This window comes from Euprymna scolopes, chromosome 18 (genome assembly GCF_053919585.1).
Source record: "Euprymna scolopes isolate OS-2025 chromosome 18, ASM5391958v1, whole genome shotgun sequence".
Classification (NCBI taxonomy): Eukaryota; Metazoa; Mollusca; class Cephalopoda; order Sepiida; family Sepiolidae; genus Euprymna; species Euprymna scolopes.
Genome location: NC_136499.1, coordinates 13,573,111 through 13,587,872, shown reverse-complemented (window position 1 = coordinate 13,587,872; position 14,762 = coordinate 13,573,111).

The following is a 14,762-nucleotide window of genomic DNA, read 5'->3' as shown; positions in this document are numbered from 1 at the left end:
AACTTTTTTTTTATTTACTCTCAGAAAGGTTTGGAAGCGAACCGTGCACTAATGTTATTTCGCCACATAGTAAAGATGACATTTAAGACATTCTCATGGCAGGTGGAATTTGCGATATTCCAACGCTTCGTCTGATTCGCTATATATCTTGGACAAAAATGTCTTCCTTGTTTTGTTTTTTGTTTGTTTGTTTTCTTGAATTAGTTTGCCTTATTTTTCTTCTATTTATTTCGGTGGCGACATGTTATCATTATTATCTTCTATCCATTGCAGACGCTTTATCATATGGCGCTTTTCAATACACACTCATCGTTTCCCCCTCTCTCACTCTTATTCTCTCACACACATACGCACATATACACACATATATATTATCTATCTATCTATCTATCTATCTATCTATTTATATATATATATATATATATATATATATATATATATAAAAGTGAAAGTGTATGTGTGTCTGTCTGTGTACATTTCCCTACGCAATAACTCTATCAAAGTTCAGTCTGCAGACTCAAAATTTTATATACAGGGTACTGAGATTTGGAAAAATCTTTGTAATCCGTTTTCAAACAGAAATTTGTCTGTTAAGGGGTCAAAATTCAACGATTTGACCTTTGAGTGCTCTAGAAAACCCATCCGCCAATTTTGGGTATAAACACTTGAAATTTTAGAAATTGGTTACTTGGACATGGATCTAACTTAATAACTTGATTTGAGTCAAAAAGAACATAAATGGTAAGGGGGCATAATAGTGGTCAAAATTTAAAAAAAATTGACCGCTTTTTTCTTCTTTTTTTTTTGCTCAACATACACCTCCAAACACCCGGGTAACGCCGGACTGAAATACTAGTATAAAATAAACTTAGTGTGTGTCTGTGTGTATTAGCGTGAGTTCGGTTCTAATGAATTAGAAAACGGCTAGAAGTTAGTTTATCTGTCTGGCAGTGTCCTTGTATAGGTTTTGTTACGGAATGTCCTCGATAAGTATCAATAATCGATAATCAGAATAATCTGATAAAAGGAGGAAGACGCAATTGTAGCCACAGTTAACACCGTACACAGCCGAACATTACATGCGCATTTGAGAAGTTTCATTACTACACAAGCCGCAACAACAACAGTAGCTTGTTAATATGTTTTAGCTTCAAGCATAATTGCACCATGATACTTGAGATTTTAATTTTAACCTTAAATTCAAGCCATAATCACAGTACAAGCAGTAAGACCAGGCATATAAAATTAGTAGTAAATTCTTAATATGGCATGGGCGCATCTGAAATGAATGTATCTGTTTGGAGCACAATTGAAGCATGATGCTTGACCTTTGCATTTAAAACTAGTAATGGAAACTTCTGAAATATTAAGGAAAACCCGGAGACTAATACACCTGACTTACAAGCACAAACTGGACATTAAGAAAATGCTACAGCTGTAAAGCATAAACGAGTGTGTACCAACTACGACCGGGATTATTTGTGTTTTAACCCTGTGATACGTCTTATCTCCAAGGCCAGTGGAACATAATTGCTCCACTTCTCATGCTCCTTCTCTCTCACATTCATGTCCCAGGGTACTAAGAAGTCTACAATCTGCCAGTTTTTTGAGACCTTGTTAATGACGACCAAATCCGGACGATTATGTTCCAATTGCTTGGTCGTTATGCCACATTTGTCCCACCATACCTCTACCTTGCCATCCTCACTAGTTCTCACTTCATAAGGCACCTCATCAAACAATTCTCCAGCACACTTCACCCCAACCCCCTTATACACCTCCCAATATATCCGGAGTCCCATGCCATTGTGTCTTTTGCGGTACTCTCTCTGGGCCACTCCACTATAACGTGCTGTAAGGTGCGCAATTGAGTCTGAAGTCTTACCAATAATCCGGCATTATGCAGCAATTTCCTCTCCTAGAAACACTTGTTTGAACAATCGTGTTCCTAATGCCTGCTCTTGTGATGCACTAACCAAAGCTTCAGTACTCTTAGCCAGATACCCAGCTCTAAGCCATTCCCATGATTTTTCATCAGCCACTTCTGCTATATCCTGGAAAAACCTTCCATGAATTTTCTTCCTAGCCAGTTCTTCTGCCCTTTCTCTATCCATAATCAGGCTTGATTTCACATACCTCCACTTAATTGCCATAACCTTAAGCATCCACTCCTCACTTCTAACCACATGCTCATTCAACGATATCTCCTCGGTTCTAACACAATCTTGTACACTTTTCAATCCTCTCCCACCATCTTTCCTCTTTTGATACAGCCTTGCTACGGTACTTCGAATGGGAAATATACCAAACATTGCTAAAACTTTTCTTGTTTTCCTATCCATGGCATGCAAATCCTTGTCAGACCATTCTAAAATTCCCGTTCTGCATCTCAAAACACTGACTGCCCATGCATTTACTGCTTTCATTATGTATCCTCCATACAGTTTTGACTTTGCAATTGGTTTTACTCTTCTAAGATTCTCTTTCCTGACTTTTTCCTTCATTTCTCTATTCATGATGCCCACACACTCCAGCACTCCCAAATACTTATATCCTGTATCTTCTATTTCTTTCATGATTTCTCCATTTGGCAGCACTATTCCATTCGAATGAACCTTTACTCCTCTTTTCATCACCAGCACCGCACATTTATTAATCCCAAACTCCATCCCAATGTCTTCTGAGAATGTCCCCACAAGTTCTACCAATCTCTTCATTTCCTTGTGATTTCTACCGAATATTTTCAAATCATCCATAAACAGTAGATGGTTGAGGCGTCTGTCACCAGATCCAAAGTTATACCCCAGTTTTTCTCTCTTCAAGAGGATGCTCAGTGGCATCATTATCATTACAAAAAGAAGTGGCGATAACGAATCTCCTTGAAATATCCCACGTTTAATGCCAACCTGTCCATCCTCATCTCTGTTTGCTGTCAGCACAGTTTTCCATTGAGCCATACTTGTCACCAAAAACCCTACCACATTCTCAGCAACCTTCATCATCAATAGTGTTTCACGTATCCATGAATGAGGAACCATGTCATAAGCCTATCTGTAATCAATCCATGCTACGTTCAGATTTTTCTTCTTCGCATAATAAAGAATTATTGCTTTATCAATTAGTAGTTGCTCTTTAGTACCTCTCGAGCCTTTCTGGCACCCCTTTTGTGCGTCAGAAAAAACACCATTACTCTCTAGATGTTCATAAATTTTCTCCGCAAATATTCCAGTCAACAGTTTCCACATCAATGGCAGACATGTAATTGGTCTATAATTATTGGCATCTGTTCCTTTTGCAGGATCTTTCCTAATCAGTATTGTTCTTCCCTTCACAAGCCAATCAGGGACATCTCCCGACTCTACAACCCTTTGTAGAGCAGCAGCTATAGGTGGATAAAGGCATGGAAACTGTTTAAACCAGAAACCCATCACTCCATCTGGACCAGGTGTCTTCCAGTTTGTCATCCTTCGTATGCCAACTTTAACGTCATCGATGGTTATCTCAACGTTCTTCATCTGCTGCATTTGTGATAGCCTTTCTCTGACCTCTCCCCACCAGCTAGACTTCTCATTATATCGCCCTTCAACAGTCCGAATCCAACTCCAGAACTTCCTTGCGTCTTTTGCATTTGGAGTGTTGTTATTTCCCGCCTGTTTACTACCATTTAATTCTTTATACAGCTGAGATTGATTGTTCCGGAAAAGGTTGTTCTGCCGAAACGCAACACTTTTTCCAACAAAGTTCCGAATTTTCATACCACCAGTGTGGACCTTCTCTTTCAACATTGTTAGAACGTTCATCGTTCCTTTTTCCAGCAATCCATACCTGTTTTCAAGCTGGTCCTTGGCTTTCTGTCCTAGTTTAACTCCTTTTCATATTTCTTCGATTCTACCAATTTCTTTCCACCATCGTTTAATACTTTCTTCAAGCCGTCTCTGCTAGTGTGGCTTCTATCCTTCATTTCTCCCCTTTTCTTCTGTAATAAGCCAAGATGATTCGCAATAACGTATGACGCTGCATACAGAAGCCTCTTAAGTTCCGTAATCGATATGTTCTTTCTCATGATGTTGTGAATTACTCCTTGAAATATTTTAACCTCGTTTTTCACCTTCTACCTATCACTACTCTTCATACTTGGAATCTCTATGATATCCTCTCTAAGAAGAACCTTTCTTAACTTCTGAAGTACTTCTTTTTCTACAGAAGTCAAAATTCGAACTTCATCACACCTTCTCCATACATATGTCCCTTCCACTGGCTCCATTGTCTCAGAGTCAATGATCTCATCTGCTTTAGACCCTTCAAACTCTTTCTCTAACCAAAGAATTCAATATATCCTCAGTAGTCCGCCTCCCAGCATCGCTTACATTTCCATTCTGAACTTCCACTCTCTCAGTTCTTTCATCAGAGCTAGTTTCATCAATTTTACTTTCGTTATTTATTTCATTCCTAACCATCAATTCAATCTCTTCTCTTGCAATCACTGAAAGTAGTTTGTTATTTTTATTTGTTTTAACTGGGATACCAAACTCGCGACACTTCTAGCTCCTCCTCCTCTAGATTCCCATCCTTCCGTCACTTTTCGGATATATTCACCGATTTGGTACTTCCACTTGTTACAAAACATTCGCACAGTACTCTTTTTCTTCATCCGTCCACGTTTTTTTACATTTCCTGTTCCAACTCCCTTCGTGTCTTCGGGCCCTCTCTGGCCATTCTCACTCCCCCTATATCCAGCCACATCCTCAAAATTTCTAACAGTTGTAAGATAACGACAGGACCAACACTGTTAACCAGTGGGACACCTACCTGACGTGAGTCCATCACAAGATGTTCTAGCCTCATTCACGTCATTATTTTCAATATTTTGATTTGACATTCTCTCATAAATGGGGTTAGTGAATTTAAGGTTACCCCACCACCGATAGTTTTATCGAGACATTATCTCAAGGAGGGTTCCCCACCAAGGTCAAACATCATCTCCCGACCCTTTTCCTCCATCACCACCACTTTTCCCATTACCACGACCAACAACAATAGAAATAAAATCTACAATCATAATAGCAACACTAATATCGGTAGCAATAATATTAACAGCAAAAACAACAATAGAAATTACAGCAAAAACAACACCTACCATTACAGCTACAGTAATAATAAAAACATACCACCACTACTACCACAACCACCACTACTACTACTAGTAATTATATTAGTGATAAAAGTAAATTTTGTTTTTTTAAATAATAATAATAATAATAATAATAATAATAATAATAATGATAATAATAATAATAATTTAAGTTAGAAAAGCTGTCTTTGTTCGTTTTATTTTGTTGGTTTTTTAACTCCTCTGCCGATGTTGTTTTTGGCCAGAAAATGTACACAAAAACAGAAACATAAAACATCCAAACATGTGAAAGACAATTCCTCTTTTAACCGTGAATTCAAGTTTAAAATTCTAATTTCAGTTAGAAACTCTTCTTCCCCACCCTCTTCTACTTTTTAAAACTCCGCCGCTAATGTTGCTGACCACCGAAAAAATGTACACAGAAACAGAAACATAAAATATTCGAACATGAGTAAGACAATTCCTTGCTAACTATGAATTTCAAGTTCAAATTAAAATTTCAATTAGAAACGCTTAGTGTTTGATTAGATATAAGAAACTATTACTTGTTTTGTTAGCTAATTTTTAACCTCCGTTGCTGTTGTCGCTTTTGGCCGGAAAAATGTACACAAAATGTACACAAAGACGGAAACATAAATCATCCGAGCATGTGTAAGACAATTCCTTGTATAACCATGAATTTCAAGTTCAAATTATAATTTCGGTTAGAAAAGCTTAGCGTTTCATTAGCTATTTTTTAAACTACGCCGCTTTTGTCGCTTTTGACCGGAAAAAATGCACACGAAGACGGAAGCATAAAACATCCGAACATGTGTAAGACAAACCATGAATTTCCAGCTCAAATAAAAATTTCGGTTGGAAAGTCTTACTTGTTCCGTTTGCTATTTTTTATACCCGACGCTGTTGTTGTTTTGGCCGAAAAACATGTACAGAAAGACAGAAATATAAAACCTCGGTACATGTGGTAGACAATTCCTTGGTTACCCATGAACTTCAAGTTCAAATTTGAATTTCAGTTAGAAACGCGTATGTGTTTCGTATGCTATTTTTTAAACCCGCACCTGATTTCGTTTTTGGACGAAAAAAATGTACACTAATCCAGACATAAAAAAACATCCTCACCATGAATTCCAAGTTCAAATTCAAATTTCGGTAAGAAAAGCTTAGTTGTTTCGTTTGCTTTTTTAAACTCCGCCGCTTTTGGGCTCTTGGTCGGAAAAGCTGTAAACAAAGACAGAAACATAAAACATCGGAACATGCGTAAGACAATTACTTGTTCAACCATGAATTTCAAGTTCAAATTAAAATTTCGGTTGGAAACGCTTATTTGTTTAACTTGTTATTTTTTAAACTCCGCCGCTGATGTCGCTTTTGACCGGAAAAAATCTACATAAAGACAGACACATAACACATCCGAACATGTGTAAGACAATTACTTGTTTAACCATGAATTTCAACTTCAAATTAAAATTTCGGTTAGAAACGCTTAGTTGATTCGTTTGCTATTTTTGAAAACTTCGCCGCTGATGTCGCTTTTGGACGAAAGAAATATACACAAAGACAGAAATATCAAACATCCGAACATGTGTAAGACCATTCCATGTTTAACCATGAGTTTCAACTCTAAATTAAAATTTCGGTTAGGGACTCTTACTTTTTTAGTTTGCTAATTTTAAAACTTTGCTGCTGTTGTCACTTTTGGCCGAAAAAATGTACACAAGGACAGAAATATAAAACACCGGTACATGTGTAAGGCAATTACATGTTTAACCATGAATTCCAAGTTGAAATTAAAATTTCGGTTAGAAACGCTTAACTTGCTATTTTTAAACTCCGCCGCCGCTGTTGCTTTTGACCGGAAAGATGTATACAAAGACAGAAAGGAAAAACATCCGCACATGTGTAAGACAATTCCTTGTTTAACCATGAATTTCAACTTCAAATTAAAATATCAGTAAGAAACTCTTAATTGTTTCGTTTGCTATTTTTACACCCGCCGCTGATGTCGCTTTTTACCGGAAAAAAATGTACACAAAGACGGAAACATGAAATATCCGAACATGTGTAAGACAATTCCTTGTTTAATTATGAATTTCAAGTTCAAATTAAAATTTCGGTTAGGAACACTTACTTGTTTCGTTTGCTAAATTCAAAAATCCTCTGGTGTTGTCTCTTTTGGCCGGAAAAAATGGGCACAATGACAGAAACATAAAACATCGGCACATATGTGAGACAATTCCTTGTTTAACCATGAATTTTAAGTACAAATTAAAATTGCGGTTAGAAACGCTTTTTTTTTTGTTTTACTTGCTATTTTTTACACCCCGGCGCTGTTGTCGCTTTGGCAGGAAAAATGTACACAAAAACAGAAATATAAAACAAAGGAATATGTGTAAACCATTCCTTGTTAAACCATGAATTTTATGTTCAAATTAAAATTTCGTTTAGAAACACAAATCTGTTTCGTTTGCTAGTTTTATAATCTTCCCCGCTAATGTCGCTTTTGTGCGGAAAAAAATGTACAAAAAACAGAAACATAAATCATCCACACATGTGAAAAACAATTCCTCGTTTAACCGTGAATTCAAGTTTTAAATCCTAATTCAGGTAGAAACGATTCTGCCGCCCCCCAACATGCTACTTTTTAAACCTCCGCCGCTGATATTGCTCACAAGTGGAAAAATGTACACAAAGACAGAAACATAAAACATTCGAACATGTGTGAGACAATTCTTTGTTTAACCATGAATTTCAAGTTTAAATCAAAATTTCGGTGAGAAATGCTTATTTGTTTCATTTGCTATTTTTTAAACACGCCACTGATTTCGTTTTGGCCGAAGAAATGAACACAAAGACAGTCAATTTAAACATCCGAACATGTGTAAACAATTCCTTGTTTAACCATGAATTAAAGTTTAAACTAAAATTTTGGTTAGAAACTCTTACGTGTTTCGCTTGCTATGTTTTAAACTACGCCGCTGTTGTCGCTTTTGGCAGAAAAATGTACACGAAGACAGGAATAAATAACAGCGCTATATGTGAGAGATAATTCCTTTGATAACCATGAATTTCAAGTTCAAATTTAAATTTCAGTTAGAAACACTGATTTGTTTCGTTTGCTTTTTTTAAAACTACGCCGCAGTTGTCGATTTTGGCCGGAACAAATACACACAAAGACAGAAACATAAAACATCCGAGCATATATCAGACAATTCCTTGTTTAACCATGAATTTCAAGTTCAAATTAAAATTTCGGTTAGAAACGCTTATTTGTTTCATTTGCTATATTTTAAACTCCGCCACTGATTTCGTTTTGGCCGCAAAAAATGTACACAAAAACAGAAGCATAAAACATCCGAACATGTGTAAACGATTCCTTGTTTAACCATTAATTTCAAGTTTAAACTAAAACTTTGGTTAGAAACTCTTACTTGTTTCGTTTGCTATTTTTTAAACTACGCCGCTGTTGTCGCTTTTGGCCGAAAAAATATACACAAAGACAGAAACATAAGACATGCGAACATATATCAGACAATTCTTTGTTTAACCATGAATTTCAACTTCAAATAAAATTTCGGTTAAAAACGCTTATTTTTTCACTTGCTATTTTTTAACTCCGTTGCTGATGTCGCATTTGGCCTGAAAAAATGTACAGAAAGACAGAAACATAAAACATCGGAACTTGTGTCAGACAATTCCTTGTATAACCATGCATTTCAAGTTCAAATTAAAATTTCCGTTAGATTTCAAGTTTAAACTAAAATTTTGGTTAGAAACTTTTACTTGTGTCGTTTGATTTTTTTAAACTCAGCCGGTGTTGTCGTTTATGGCCGGAAAATGTCTACAAAAATACACAAACATAAAATATCCGATTATATATCAGACCATTCCTTGTTTAACCATGAATTTCAACTTCAAATTAAAATTTCGGTTAAAAAGGACTATTTTTTACCTTGCTCTTTTTTAAACTCCGCCGCTGATGTCGCTTTTTCCGGAAAAAATGTACAGAAATACAGAAAGAAAAAACATCAGCACATGTGTAAGACACTCCTTTGTTTACCATGAATTTCAACTTCAAATTAAAATTTTTGTTAGAAACTCTTGCTTATTATTTTTACTAATTTTTAAACTCCGCTGTTGTTGTCTCTTTTGGCCGGACAAAATGTACAAGAAGACTGAAACATAAAACACCCGACCATGTGTAAGACAATCTCTGGTTTAACTATGATCTCCAAGTTCAAATTAAAATTTTGGTTAGAATTGATGATGGCCCTTTTGGCCGGAAAAAGGTACACAAAGACAGAAATATAAAACATCGGTATATGTGTAAGACAATTCCTTGTTTAACCATAAATTTCAAGTTCAAATTAAAATTTCAGTAAGAAACGCGTCTTTGTTTCGTATGCTATTTTTTAAACTACGTCGCAGATGTCGCTTTTGGACGAAAAAAATGTACGAAAAGACAAGATATGAAACATCCGAACATGTATAAGAGAATTCCTTGTTGAACCATGAATTTTAAGATCAAATTAAAATTTCGGTTAGAAGCTCTTACTGTTTTCGCTTACTATTCTTTAAACTCAGCCGCTGTTGTTGCTTTTGGCTGGAAAAAAATCTACACAAAGACAGAAACGTAAAATATCCAAACATGTGTAAGACAATTTCTTCTATAACGATGAATTTCAAGTTCAACTTTTAATTTAAGTATAAAACTCTTACTTGTTTCGTTTGCTATTTTTTAACCTCTGCTGCTCTTGTCGCTTTTGGCAGGAAAAATGTACACAAAGACAGAAACATAAAACATCCGACCATGTGTAAGAAAATCTCTTGTTTAACCATGAATTTCAACTTCAAATTAAAATTTCGGTTAGAACCGCTTTTTTGTATCACTTGCTATTTTTTACAACTTCGCCGCTGATGTCGCTTTTGGCCGGAAAATGTACACAAAAACAGAAATATAAAAGTTCCCAACATGTGTAAGACAATCCCTTGTTTAACCATTTCAAGTTCAAATTAAAATTTCAGTTAGAATGGCCTAATTGTTTCGTTTGCTATTTTTTAAACTCTGCCGCTGCTGTCGCTTTTTGCCGGAAAAAATGTAAACAAAGACAGCAACATAAAACATCCATAAATGTGTAAGACAATTTCTACTTTAACGATGAATTTCAACTTCAAATTAAAATTTAATTTAAAAACTCTTACTTGTTTCGTTTGCAAATTTTTAAACTCTTTGTTTAACAATGAATTTAAACTTCAAATTAAAATTTTGGTTTGAAACGCTTTTTTGTTTACCTTGCAATTTTTTAAATTCCGCCGCTGTTGTCGCTATCGGCCGGAAAAATGTACACTAGTACAAAAACGTCCGCACATGTGTAAGACAATTCCTTGTTTATTCATGAATGTCAAGTTCACATTCAAATTTGGGTTAGAAACGCTTATTTGTTTCGTGTGCTATTTTTAAAACTTAGCCGCTGATGTCGCTTTTGGCTGGAAAAAATGTAGACAAAAACAGACACATAAAACATCCAAACATGTAAAAGACAATTCCTCGTTTAACCGTTAATTCAAGTTTAAAATTCTACCTTCAGTTAGAAACGCTTCTTTCCCCCCTCTCTGCTACTTTTTAAAACTCCGCCGCTGATGTTGCTGACAACCGGAAACATGTACACAAAAATTGAAACATAAAACATCCGAACATGTGTAAGACAATTCCTAGTATAACTTTAATTTCAAGTTAAAATTAAAATTTCGGTTAGAAACGCTTATTTGTTTCATTTGCTATTTTTTAACTACGCCGCAGATATCGCTTTTGGCCGAAAAAATGTACACTAAGACAGGAATATAAAACATCCAAACTTGTGTAAGACAATTCGTTGTATAACCATGAATTTCAAATTCAAATTAAAATTTCAGTTAGAGACGCTTATTTGTTTCACTTGCAATTTTTAAACTCCGCCGCCGATGTCGCTTTTCGCCTGAAATAATGTACACAAAGACAGAAACATAAGACATGCGAACATGTGTAAGATAATTTCTTGTTTAACCATGAATTTCAAGTACAAATTAAAATTTCAGTTAGAATCTCTGATTTGTATCGTTTGCTATTTTTAAAACTCCGCCGCTGCTGTCTCTTTTGGCCGGAAAAATGTACACAAAGACAGAAACATAAGACATGCGAAAATGTGTAAGACAATTTCTTGTTTAACCATGAATTTCAAGTTCAAATTAAAATTTCAGTAACAATCTCTGATTTGCTTTGTTTGCTATATTTTAAACTCCGCCGCTGCTGTCGCTTTTGGCCAGAAAATGTACATAAATACAAAAACATAAACATCCGAACATGTGTAAAGACAATTCTTTGTTTACCCATGAATGTAAATTTCAAATTAAAATTTTTGTTAGAAACTTTTACTTGTTTTGTTATCTATTTTTTAAACTCCGCCGCTGTTGTCGCTTTTGGCCGGAGAAAATGAACACAAAGACAGAAACATAAAACATCTGAGCATGTGTAAGACAATTCCTATTAATAACAACAACAACAATAATAATAATAATAATAATAATAATAATAATAATAATAATAATATTTTTATAAAATGATATTAATAAAATTGAAAATAAAATAAACTATAATAATAGTCATAATATTTTACTTAAAGTGACAGTCAAATTATAATAATAATAATAATAATAATAATAATAATAATAATAATAATAATAATAATAATAATAACAATAATATTTCCTAAAAGAAAATAATAGTAAAAGATTATGATGATTATAACAATTACAAAAATAATAATGACGATAACAACAATAATAATAAATGCAGCCAGAATCTACAGAAATACAAATAAAAATGATATTTAAAAACGCTCAAATTTCTTTTTCATTTCCCCCCAAACACGGCTCAGTGCCATTTTGATGTAGAGCGCTACTACCGGAGAGAATTTGCCTGACAGTACGGTTGAAAAAAAAAAACAGGAACCCGGAAGGGAGTTCCAGAGTCTAGCAGTTCTGGGGGAAATATATTCGAGTAGAATGCCTTCTTACATTTAAGGATCTCTACTGTGTAGGGGTGGATTTTTGCTGATTGTCGGGTTTGTCGGGGGTATTTACGTCGAGGGGGTACAAGGGCTTGTAGTTCCACCATTGAAATACTTGTAAAACAGGCAGAGGGAAGCAACATTTCGTCGATAATACACATGTTGAATTTGGATGACAGTTCAGGATCTATCAGGTTAGTGATTCTCAGCCCAAATGTGACAACAATACTCCATACATGGGCGAATTGTAGCCTTGTAAAGGTACAGGATGCTTTCAGGCGTAAGCAACTTTCTAGCGCGGTAGACAGAGCCCACCAAATTATTTTGTAGAAATGTAATTAGCATAAAAATATTTAGGCATAGTTACTATTAAGATTGATTCTTCCATAGGCTGTAAAAAAAAGTAGAACTCGGGAACCCTGGTTAACGAACTAGGAGACTTATGAGCATGCACACCATTTCGGAAAAATAAGATGAAAAGAACAAGGATAGTAAGTATAAGAAACGTTGAGGATGACACCAAGGAAAATTTTTAAAAAAGATGCATAACACAAACACACAGAAAGGTCGATCATCGTTGCAAGAGACGCAGTATTGGGTAACAGTATTGGGGATAGAAGAGAAACGAGTTATAAGAGAGAGACTAAAAGAAAAGACGCATGAAAACAGGTTGAAATAACTGCGAAAAAGACGCTTTAACGGAGAAAAAACCCCAGTGACACTCACACAAAATTATTTAAACATCGTAAAAAACAGTAAATAGAGACGGAGCGCTGAATCATATCCTAAACGAATACAGTATATTAAAATAAAAGAGAAACTAAATAATAATAATAATAATAATAATAATAATAATAATAATAATAATAATAATGATAATAATAATAACTAGCGGGACCTGTGGAAATTTCAAAGGGGACTCATTCATGTGTAATATATTGATGTTGGTATTCTGTAGAGGTTCAGTGAAAATAGAGACGCTCTGATATTATTGTAGCTTTTTTGTTAAAACTGCAAAAGTATTTATCTAAGCTAGCACAAGCACCCAGTAAAGCCCGGTCGTAAAGTATGCTTAAATATGATATTTTAATTCTCGCAGATTCACCAAATTCAAATATAATAAAATACATAAACGTTAAAATACACAAAAACATATATAGCAAAAAAAAATTTTAAATACACAAAAATTAAAAATAGAGAAAAATTTTGATAGAAGCAAAAGATAATAAAATACCTCAAAGTTTAAAAAATGACATTCAAAAATTAAAATTTAAACAGAAATAGATAAACAGCAAAATCGGAAAAAAAACTATATCAAAAATTAAAAAATACTATATCGGAAAAAAAACTATATCAAAAATTAAAAAATACACAAACGGAAAAAAAAATTCAAATCTAAAAAAATACATACACTTCAAAATCGCCAAAGAAATTTGCATATCAAAACTTAAAAATACATAGAAGATAAAAATAGACAAAAATATTGAGAGACGCAAAAGGTAAATAAAAAAACTACTTCAAAGTTGAAAAAATACTTTAAAAAAAACGCTCTATAAAAAATGCAATCATTTTAGGTTCCCTCCCGAGCGCCGCATTGCGACTTTTAGTTTCGGAGGGGATAGAGATTGAAAATATAAAGACAGACAGACAAAGTGAGTTTTATAAATTATGTTTAAAAAAAACATAAAAGTCAAACTATACAGTAAATCTACTTAAAAGCAAAAATATACAATAAAATCTAAATAGTTGAAAAACTTATGTATGAGAAAATTTTATTCCAAAATATCAAAGTAAACACAAATTTACATAAAGATGCTTTTATAGTCGACAGAAGAAAAATGTGCGACCAGAATAAAGAATAAAGAATAAAGCGGAATAAAAAACAGTGAATATTTTTTTCAGTGTTATCCCATTTCCCTCTTTTTCCTTGCGTTCGTCTCTAATGGCAAATTTATGCAACTTTATAGTTATGTTTTTTAAACATTTTCCGCCAACTTTTTCACTTTTGAAAATGTTTTTGTCCAAAAGATACCTTGTGATATTATTTGCTAAATTTTAGTCGAATTGATTTTTCTTAATCTATTAAGTATAGGAAAACGTGTGATTTTAACATTCTATTTCCCCCTTTGCGATGTTATATTATTCCCTAATCCATTTAAACTCTACTTGATATTTTCAAACCTTAATTAACTTATGTACCAGACACACACAACCACACAATTCTATCAGTGTCTTATCTCGGTTACATATATATATATATATATATATATATATATATATATATATATATATATTTACCAGTGGTGAAAAAACCGGACTAGAGTGCTCAATGTGTAGTCAGAGCAGTATATAGGAAATTTATTACTGTGAGTCCAGAATGAGTTTACAAATTGTTTCAGCTAGAGGAAAATCCTCAAAGAGAGGAAAAAATCCAACTAGCATCGTCAGAATTCATAGATGGACTAAGTTATAAAGTCAAATAAGAATGGAAAAATCGTAGATAAAGGGGAGTTAGAAAAGAAGGGAGGAGTGGTGGGGAGAGGGCGTTGGAGTTTAAAGTAGTAGGAGTGTATTAAAAAAAGAGA